The sequence below is a fragment of the Cephus cinctus genome, unplaced genomic scaffold (genome assembly GCF_000341935.2).
Source record: "Cephus cinctus unplaced genomic scaffold, Ccin1 Ccin1_scaffold0457, whole genome shotgun sequence".
In the NCBI taxonomy this organism is placed as follows: Eukaryota; Metazoa; Arthropoda; class Insecta; order Hymenoptera; family Cephidae; genus Cephus; species Cephus cinctus.
In genome coordinates this window covers 888388-899738 of record NW_014333134.1, presented here as the reverse complement: position 1 = coordinate 899738, position 11351 = coordinate 888388, and the positions used below count along the sequence as shown (strand labels likewise).

Genomic DNA, 11351 nt, shown 5'->3' with positions numbered 1-11351 from the left:
GGGGGGGGGGGGGGGGGGGGGTGAGTGAAATTGGGTGGTTCCTCCCCCTTAATTCTTGTACACACTCACGTTTCATTCACTTTGCCCAGTGCTCGTGGGATTTTTTTTTTTTTCATCCCCATGGGATAGTTTGAATTTTTTTAATGAAATATTTGTACTTACCGCAGGGGTGAATACAGGTGCGTCGTTCGTGGTATTCGATCGATTAGGATGATAGTGCGGAACGTTTAGGGGATGGTGAATTATTGAAAATTATGGCGGGGTCAGAGGAATTTAATTTATCGTAACAATTTGGATCACCAAGCTCGATTGTTTCCACGGAGAAATTTTGTCAACAGGAAGTGGGGTGGTGTTACAGTTGATATCTGCTATCAATCTTTGCGATTCTTTTGCAGTTTTATGACTGTTCCAGATTATATTCAGGAATTTGTTTTCTATCGGATGCTTACTACCCTTATGAGATTCGATCTCTGTATCTTCACTGTCTCTATTACTTTCGGCCATCCCAGGACCACTACGGGCCAATCTTTTCTTTTTTTAGGTTCTTCAAGGATTTACACTGGCCGTTTTTCTTATCTGGAGTGTTTCGTATCGTTTTAATTTTTTATTTATGTTTTGCGTTATCCTCTTTCAGTATTCGTTCCCTTTCCGATGGATTATTTTATTGTTATAATTTTTCAAAATTATTTCATACTCGAGGATGTATGTTGGGTAAAGAAAAATTTTTATTTCTATTCATTTTCATTAATTTTCAATGTTTCAAAGTTTCAATGTTAATTAACATCTCATTGTATACGCAGTGTTATTCGTACAGGTTCATATAGGATTGTATACAGATGGTAAAGTATCTTTTATGAAGAGAGACGGGGATGCTGGGTCGAGAAAGTAAGATTGATTGATTAAATTTTTTTAAATTTGCCCACGCGAACTGTTTTTTTTTTACATGAACGAATAAATCAAAGATTTTTGGGAATGGCGATATTTTAATGATGTCTGGTTAGAAATTTCGAAATCCTCGGTGAATACGTGAATTCCAAAAGCGGTCTTACGTTACTAAACCTCGTGACTGTTAAAAGGCATGGTTTTTAGAATTTGTATCATGGACTTTGACACAAATTAATGGCTGACGCCTTAATGCCTGTTAAACCATACGAGTAAGAGCCACGTGGTAAGACGTAGAAATAATTAATACTTTTTTTTTTTAATATTTAGTAACATTTTCTTGAACTATCCAAATAACAAGTTTACCTATTATTATTTGAAGACACATGGTATGTAGGCCGGGTAGCATATGGTAACAAAATTTTGAATTTTTTCTTGGATTCAAAAATGTCAATTTCACCTGTATCGTCATTATGGTTATTAAGGATAATTGTGTCACCCGTTATATTACGCGAGTTCAAAGTTTACCCTCTATAGTCGACTCGTATACTCTTCGTCTAATGTATATGCTATTAGTCATAACTTCAATGCGGTTCTCCACGTGTCCCCGGAGACACGTGCTGGGATATCGCTGTTGCCACGAGTGCCGCAGGGTGTACCGGGTGTTTGAGAAATATTGACGTAACGGTATAATGTCATGTATTTCCTAAGGTCAATGGTTCTTGACCATTGAAATCGATGGTCGGAGGTCATTGACTCTACTTTAAGGTTAACCTAACGAACCTCACGTAATTAACAGTGCTAATGTTTCGGACAATCTGCCACGTGAATTACTGGCTTCCGTTTTCCTATGTATATTAAAGCTTCCTCCATCGCTACTAATTAGCTGGGCTAATTATGCTGCTATTGTCGGTGGCTACTATTTCAGTTAAGGATTTCAATTTACATTGTTGGAAATCGCTTGGTTGGTATCTGTATTGTGTGTAAAAAAAAAGGTTTTTCGGGTATCAAACATTTTCATCGATTTCAATGTATCGATTATATCTATAGCTTGGATTATTGGTGTCGTTACAAGGTTCCCGTTAATCATGGTACGCTTTGTTATCTGTGGAAAATCGTTAATTGCTCTTGTGGTTAATTAATACACGTTTAATTAACAGTCAATAGATGATGGAGTATATGGACAAAATATACATATCTGATGTTTATAATGGAAATGGAGAATGGGAAAAATTTTATCACGTCGTTATTACATCAGTTTGTTATAGATGGTTAATTTTCAAAATAATCCGAGCACGTTATGTTTAATTAATTGGTGATTAATTTGAATTTGTAATAGATTTTGGAATGAGGCTTTAAAAATGATTTAATATGTATTTTGAATTTTGGTTGTTCATATGGTATGTTTTGTTAGTTAATTAGTGTATCGATTTACCTTTTTATAATCAATAATAAGGGATGAGATCCAGATAGGGGTTGATGATAATTTGCAACGTCAAACTCTTTATGGAAATTTGAGCCTTTTCGAGGCAGACGGCTTTCCTCCTATTAGTCGAATGCAATCGCCCGCGGACTCGCATGCAGTATTCAGTAGGGATTTTCCGGGATATTAACTTCCAAAATTCACTGGGATTTCCCACTCTCGGCCGAATCCCTATTCGACGGGTCTCGAATACATTACGCGGCCTCCATGAATAGGAAAACGATTTCTACATAAAATCCACGGAGTCTCCTTGCTTCCTTTTTGAATAGTTGATATTACATATAGCCAATATATTACGCGTATGGACGACATGCATTAGGTATATTATACGTACATATAATGCACTATAAGTTGCTGCATGGACGTGGATAAAAATGGAATTCTTTTTCATAGGCTCACCCGTCTGAAAACTCTTTTAAATTTATTTCCGTGCCCGGACATATGGGTTCTCCTAGAACAGCCATTTTATGAAGTTACAGTAGTCGTTGGGTCTTCTATGAGCGTGCCTGAAACAAATCGTCGAAAAATTGCGTAGACTATTTGTTCCCTGTAACGACGTACACTTTCCAATAATGGTTGAAAATCCCAGGTGGCAGCAACCGTTTCAACCACAAATACCCGAGGCAAATATGCAGAGCGCGAGAGATTCATGCGTCTAGCGATTTTCCAATTTCCAGTTGCTACTCTGTCGAGAGTAATACATTATGTGAGGATACGTGCTGAGTATAGACTATGTAGAGGGACATGTTGTCGGGTGAGCGTCCCGCGTAAGACTGGGTATAGTTGAGCTCTGCGCATGCGCGAAGATTGTTATGACTGCGCGCACAGTCCGGCTAACGTTTCCACTTGCATTCTTCTTCAGACCTTCGTACGTGCTGTACGAACACGCCGTTAAGTTGATACGACGAATTAGCGTATTGACATATCGCAATTTCGGACAATTTAAAAAGGAAATCAATGTTAAACTATGATGTTATTTCAATCGCTGGAGTTATCAGTGCGAAAGGTACACGTGTTACTGGATTTTAGTGAAACCTTATTAGAATAATTAGGTGGACACTGGGGACGGTTATTATTTTTGTATCTCTTGACGTACAATGGCTTTCCCAAGATGGCGGCTGTGCCTTTAATCTTACGCAATGGAAAATTTTGTCCATCGACTCTTGCAAAGCTTTGTCTAGTTGATCCTCTTTTATACTTACGTCCATCGTGCACCGTGATTAATGTCAAGTATCGGGCATTGCGATCCTTTTCATTCGAATGCCTCTGGACTTCGCGGGTTCATTCATCGCGATCCAAACAATTTGCAGGAGTGGCGACATTCATGTACCGCAAAACTGCACTGGAAATTCATTCGGTGTGGCTCTGGTCTGTCTGCACTCTCATGATGGAGCATTGGGACATTGCAGTAAACCATCATTTTCGTTAAGCACTGTTCACACAAATCTACTGGCCACGCTGGCTTTCCACTCATTTACGTAATGCGACCGCGGTGCGATTGTTCACTATTTGTCAAATCGTTTCATCGATCCTGACTCTATTTTCGGTATCGTTATGTACGGCAATGTGAAATCTTTTTAATTTTCTTGCAGAGCCTTTTTAAAAAATATCCATGCCAGATGACGAAATGGAAATATCGTGGACGACAAAATGGCCGACTTCACCTCCGTAAACTTTATCAATTTCAGATTTAATTTAAGTTTCGTCTCGGTCTTACCTAAAACATGCAAAAATGAGGACACCTTGTACACGAAAGAATATTCGCAGAGAGCATTCCAAGAGCTTTGGACTTTACGCGAAATGGCAAATTTTTCAGTTGCCAAATCGCTCTCTACGCGTTATCACGGATGTTAGGTATTTCTTTTTTTTTGACTGCAGAATTTTTTTTCATTGCTTCTCTTTCTTACTTTTCATTACTATGAACTTTTGTTTGCGACTCTTTTCATTTTCAATACTACATATTTAACTTTTAATAGTCAAGACTTTGGCTTAGGCAATTCTGTCGACTTTCACAACTTCCGGTAGACCCGGTCGATTTATTTCCGGATTGGTCCGCAAAATTTCATTTTCTCCACGATTTGAATAAAGCGCCCTCGTAAAGGGATGAAATAACTCCTTTGGGGATGATCGCGTTCGCGGCTGCGCGATGTCAAGCAGGTCAAGGGTTGAAGTACGACCGGGGGGTGGCGGAGGGAGGGGGAAGACGCAGGTGACGTGAATGAGGATGTTGCGGTGACAGGAAAGATCTACAGGGGTGGTCGAACCAATTTTCTACCCCAGGACCTTCCCTTATGCCACAACCCTTACTCGGGACTCCACGCCAGTCCTTCGGGAATATGCATATCGTTACGAGTTCTACTTCCTCTCGCGTGACTTCCTCCGTGATCCTTGATACGACCCTCGGGCCCAGTTCCTACCCTTAAAACCCACCCTTATTCCTCCTTTCGATTTCTTTCCTTAAGTTCTCTCCGTCCCTCCTCAACTATGTTCCTCAACTGTATTTACCCTCGAAGAAATAATCTACAACTTCCTGGACAACCGTAGAAATAAAAATGAATATAGATTTTAAAAATTAAAAACAAAATTATGACAAAACATTTTTTTTAGATTCACCCTTACACCCTCTTATCAATCGTATTACAGTTGATACCACTTTTTGACATTGATCACTTATAAATAAATGCCCTGTTAGCAATGGACAATTTTTTTTAGTATATATGTATATATTGTGACGCGATTTTTCGATTTCGATTTTTCGAGTCAAAAGGCGACTCCTGCTACCGATTCAGATAACGTTATCGCTTTCTGGTTCCCTTCGAGTCGCCACTTAGCGCTTAGCTGGTCTACAGGAATTGTAAACGAGCAAACCCTCTCGGGCAAGGTGGGAAACCGCAACATACGTAAACCACGTGGAGTAAGGTGGCAAGTCGACCCCTCACAACTTCTTTTCAGTGCATTTGGGATGGGACGTTACACAGTGTTGCACTATCGTCACTTATACGCTTTTGTTGACGGATTCCAGTCACTTTATTATTATTATTAACATTCCACTTGCCAAACGTACAATTTTTGATTCTTCTCGTAAACTTTTTGACCATATTAAAAACTACTGGAATTTGTTCACTGGCACGACCATCGATCCATTCAAGTTAACCCGGAGGTCCGGCTGAGGTACAGGCGCCCCGCTGGAGAGAGGCAAAGGGCTGTAGACCGGGCGGAGATATAGTTTTGGTAGGGTTAAGGGCAGAGGAGGAACATGCTGACCCGAGTTGAGGATGTGGTGCTCAGCTGTCGCCCGATGTCCTGGGGAAGCGGCCGTGGAGGATCTCCAGGAGTTACGTACCGATTCGTTAAGGAACGCTCTCGGTTTGGTTTAAAGGGACGACTCGAGGAAAAGGATGAGAGTTAGCGGCTATAAGGATCTCGACCAATCAGAATTATTAGTTCACGAATTTGACTATTGTCAAAGTCAGTCTGTCTCGGGACACCGATCGGGGTGCCTCGAGCTGCCCTCGCGCTCCTGGGCTATTTGTTGATAGTTCCTCTAGCCGTGCTTTGCTTACGTTGTAGAAGGTTCTCGCTTGTGCAGTTCACGCGTTGCTCTCGCAATATTCAGAAAATCCCACCGATTTTCTGCGTGTGTTTCGTCTGATAGGTTTCGTCAGAGCTCTCGTTTTGCCGTAGTTGAGACTATTGAGGCGAAGGGTGGACGGCCGAAGATGACGTATGTAGGTTAGTTCTCGAATTTTCGTTATCGGCTTCGAGTTAACAAAATACATTATAATATATATATATATATATATATATGCATACACTTCACCAAAGGACTATTGGCACAGCTACAGTGAATAGAGCAAGAAATATCGGCTTAACAAATCCACACCTAATCCATATATCTACATATATATACACCCACACATGTATAGTACAGTGACGTATGCACTTACGTAGGATAAATCGACATACGTAGGACGAAGCACGTACGCCCTTACCACTGGCCAAGTGGAAAGGCGGGGTTGTGGTCAGACAGGGGTTGATTTACAAGAATTTTTTTCCTTCACCCTCCATCCCCCTCCACCCACGGAAAGAAGACGACTACTCGTACTAGGCCATACATCAGCAGCCCTAGTAGAGACAACTACTACTATGGGTCCTGCTGACCCATACGTTATTTCACGGGGGTGTAAAAAAAAGAAAGTCCCCCCCGCCAAGAAAACCACCCCTGGTAACTTAATGACGTCGAGAATTAAAAAGGGACGGTTGTACTTAAGCACGATATAATTTCTTTTTGGTGAAATGATTGGGCGAACGATATTTTTTTTTTCACTAATTTCAACGATTATACCTCATACACGTTCACGCAATTTCCAGCTTCGCTGTTTTCCTACGCTGGAATTAACATCTCTACCTAATGGATGCTTCTGTCGATAATACAGAAGATACACGCTGGTAATGATCTCACGGTAAAAGATTCCCACGTCTGCTGGCTCCTTCTGTTTCTGGTTTAAGGCCCGAGGCATTTCAGGGATTCGCAGCTCGCATACCTTCTGCGGTTGAAGCGCATAGTAGCCATACGTTGTACATACCCCAGATGAATTTTCACATATGTGCACGACGGGTAGTATATGGGGTACTGTACTACGTGTTACCTAATAACATGTACCTATGTACTATGTGTATATATGTATATGTATATACCTATTATCTGCATTGTTCGAACATCGTTATTGGTACCACCTGATATGTTACGGTAGATGTGGTATATACATAATTGTCGATCGTATAGCTTTGAGGACAGGAAACATAAAGGGGCATTCACAGTAGCGAGCTGATGCGTTGGAAAAAAATTACTGCCTTAGGACACAGCATTGGATTTCTACACTAATCTAACGTAAATGAAATATTTTTTTTAAGGCCCATCACAAAACTCCGGGGGTCTAGCGTCGAAATTTTTTTTAACGAATTCGGTGTGATCTATGCTTTACGGCTCTCGAAACAGGTGTTACGCTGAAAATTCTTTGGGGACAGACCTCAAAATAGCCAGTACGTTAACGAAATCGGTCTCCGAAATAGCCCAACGCCAAATTTATACGTATATTGCGGTTGTACTATATATATGCGTTTTATGTACATGTAGGTTTATTTATATAGACATGGATGGTATTACGTGTGTATATGGATGCTGGAGCTATGATGAAAATATATACAGTTATGGTTATCGGAAATAGCGGCGTAGGGGATCATGGGAAATGACATAACGTCAATACTAATTCTTTACTGAAATCTCAACATCCCCCCCCCCTACGTGGAGATAGGGTTGATTCTCGGATGGGTGGTCGATGTTTGCTTAGGACGAGGAGGAAGGCTTTTGACGAAGATTAATGAAGAAAATGGCTGAGACTGACGTCACTCTAGGAATTTCGGGTAAATTTAATTTGCACAGTGGAAACTTCGGTAAATTTGGTATTTTCGTTGATTTTGAATATTCTTGGTACCGAGGAAGTACAGACATTGTCACTTGTCTATCGAAATTACATCTTTCAATCTTGTGACGTTCAGCCTTGTCTCTTTTGGGCAAATAAAGATTTTTACCTGTTTCGCGAATATTTACAGTGCGTCTTTTCTCGTCGCATTACAAGGAAATCCCGTTTGACGAGGTTTCCAAAAAAAGTATCGCGGTTGCTTTTTATCCTGTTTTTTTTTCTTTTTCATCCACTCGACTTTTCTCACGATTTTCTGTCCCTTCTTCCTGCTTCTGTTTCTCTTTCTCTTACTTTCGTTTTTCCTCTCCCTCCCTGTCTCCCCTCTTCCCTCTCTCTCTTCCTCTCATCATCATCATTATCTCTCTCGCTCGGGCTCCCAGCTTCACGAAATCAGGCAATCCGCATCAAACTGGACTCCTCGTTTCCACGAACTTGTGGGAGACGAGTGCTTCGTCGTGACGACGCAGCTTCTTTAGAATCCGATGTAGGGGTAGCTGCACTGCCGGCAGTGCAGTCTCGTATAATAACCGAGGAAACATCGTAGAGCGACTGGATTTAAAAAAAAGTCAAAATAAAGTTTTTTTTTTTCATTTTCATTTCAAACGAAAGATCTTGATTATAAAATATAAAGGTACTCGTGATGCTTTTCTTTTTCGATATAATTCCACCCCCCCCCCTATTTCATTGATACGTAAAATTCACGTCATGATTATTATTTTATGTAAATAAAAAAAAGTTTGTCAAAAACTTATTTATTTATTTATCGTTTCACTGACAGTTCATACAACTGCCGCGTGGATCATACCACGCTTCTCTAGGGAACACGTGTCCCTGTGAGTCGTGTGGAAAGAATTTTTGTTTCAAGGTCAACCCTCGTGGGTGGCGGTCGGTAAAAATCGTACGGAATAAAAGGGACCAATTCACGTCGGTCCCGACGCCAATTTCTCGAGTGGATCCCGTCGTTCCATACGGATAGTGGAAATGGCGGATTGAAGTTACTAAGGAAAAGGGTGGCATGGGGGGTGGGAGCTGTCTTGATAAAAGTTTGAAATCCGCTTGGCATTCCACTCGGGGCTGGCACGTACATCTTTTCTCTCTTTTTTTCTTTTTTTCTTACTGAAGATCAAACTGTCTAGGGGTTCCGTCTCTTTGCTATAGGGGCTGTAGCTATCTATGCTAACAGCTACCGCTTAGGGGGGTTATCCCTTTCGTCGTTCGTCTACTTGTCCAGGATCCTACGGGATCGTTACTCCATCTATGGCTGCCAGTTATTCTTTTATCTAGATTACCCTTAACGCTTTTACGTCAGACGCGCCACGCGATCTTTACGGCTGCGGCTTAAGGTCCGTAGAGAAAGATTAACGTCGTTGGCGATGGCTACTCCATCTATGGCTGCCAGTTATTCTTTTATCTAGATTACCCTTAACGCTTTTACGTCAGACGCGCCACGCGATCTTTACGGCTGCGGCTTAAGGTCCGTAGAGAAAGATTAACGTCGTTGGCGATGGCTGTTTTTCTTTTGGATTTAATTTTTTTTTTTTTTTTTTTTTTTTTTTTTTCAGGATACTCAGTCGATACAGACCCTAAATTCGTACATGCTTCAGCCGCTACTGTGAAGCGGTTTACTGTGGATATATGGGCTTAGTTGGAATTTCGATTAATTAAGGATCCATCAATCGAACTTGATCTATGTTCGGATTTATTTTTTTTTTTTTGGGGGGATCTTCTTTAGATGTAACTTTTTTATTTTTATGTATCTTTTTTTTTATTTATTTTTTTCTTCTCTTTCCTGACGCCTCCACTCAGGGCTGTATCTTGCGAACTTGACACGACCTACTGATTGGGGGCCCTGGGCCGTTTGTCCGCTTGCTGTCGTCCCTTGTTAAAGTCGGCTTTAAAGGAGTCTTCGCGGATGGGACGTACGCGCAAAGGGAAAGTAGCAAGAAAAGAGAGAAGTAAAGGACACAAAAAAAAAAAGGGAGAAAAAATTTGCCAGGCCTCTGAGAGATCAAATGTTTACTTAGTCGCGAGGGCTTATTAGTTTGTCTAACTTTCAAGAGGCCTGAAAAAATTCGTGGAAAATTTGTCTGCGGATTAAAGTAAGAAAAAGACAAATTGCTAGAGTTCTTACGGTCAGTAAATATTTAAAATAACGTTATAGCTATAAAGATACGTGTAACTGTGAGAGGTATGACGTCAGGGCGATATTTGAAAAGTAAAATTAAGTCATTTTGAGAAAAAAAATTTCTCCTTACAGTACTAAAGCTGATGAACTTTATTTTTGAATTTCGCGCCAAATCATTTGCCGAAAAAAAAAAGAAAAAAAAAACTAACAGCGTTTTATCCTTACTCAGGGTATATCTCGCAATCGAATCACCATTCGGGCTATTAAATTTCAGCCAATGGCAGCAACCGATTTTTTTTATCAGCTCGAAATCAGTCGATGCCATTAACTGAAATTTATTGATCCTGGTTCAGTCACTACTTGGTGTCATCCCTCATCGAATGATTAATGTTCCGAAATACAGTTTGATTCTCTTGTTTCGTATTTACCCCAATTTGGTATTTTTTAAGGGTTGCAACCCTTTGATTTTAGTCTCGGCTCCAAATGACAGGTAGATCATTAACAGTACGTAGCCGCTTAAGGGGATTCGACTGTTTCCTATACACATATAGTAGTCTTATTCCTTTCCCGATTAATAGTTGGAATTATTATTATCGTTATTGTTGTTGAGGGCTGCTGCTGCCTACCGCTATATTATCCGTTAATCAAGAGTTCATCAAAATTCACCCCAACTCAGCCCTACTTGGGATTTGGTAGGGGTCTCTTCCTGCCCTTTGCCCCCCTCTACCCCCCCCCCATCCTGTCGTTCCCTCACGCAATATTAGAAAATAATATAGGGTGTGCCCAGGTAGCCCCATTAATTTAATCCTGTGCCCAGAGGGTTAGATTGACCGATGGAGACAACCCTGGGCCCGTTAAGGGTGGTTTGTCGGTATCCATTTTTGTGACAAGGGTTGTTTTTTCTTTTCGCTTTCAGAATACCTGGCATGCGTAGGCTGAAGGAGGCACCAAGTGGCGAGTGCAGCAGAGGTGGGACTGCGAGTTTAGGGGTTGCTACCCCTAGTTTAGGGGTGGCTGCTAACGGTACGAGAATCTTCCTCGAGGAAGGCCTCGTCGCCCTTGTGCGGATCGAGGGCCGGTGAGCACCGGCACGGGGCGAGCACCCCTATTGTCACGTTCAGCGACCGAAAACCCTCCCTTCGGCAACCGTAAACGAACAACAGAACAGGTTAGTTGATTATCGATTTTACGATGCTTAATTAATACACGTTATAATTGGCACTGTTACCGGAATCTCTTTTGGCTTACGCCGCGAACGATGGGCGTTTAACGTAGAGGCACTGTTGAAAATTGAACTTTGACCTTTCGCAGTGAAAATCCTGGAGCCCAGGGGTGAGAAAAATAATTACGTGTCCGTAGGGGGTGTATGACGGGGGGG

The 11351-nt window shown here is 41.3% G+C and overlaps 1 protein-coding gene across 9 annotated transcripts in view; it reads left to right on the top strand.

Moving 5' to 3' along the window:
- Positions 1-11351, top strand: part of LOC107267843 (inactive rhomboid protein 1) — a 174560-nt gene that overhangs the window by 10116 nt on the left and 153093 nt on the right. For 8 of the 9 annotated variants that reach the window (XM_025085121.1, XM_015739996.2, XM_025085120.1 and 5 more), the window contains one exon: positions 10890-11141. The exons of the other annotated variant lie outside the window; for it this stretch is intronic. The gene's annotated coding sequence lies outside the window, so the exon portion shown is untranslated. The remainder of the gene's footprint in view (positions 1-10889; positions 11142-11351) is intronic. 9 annotated transcript variants of the gene reach the window in all.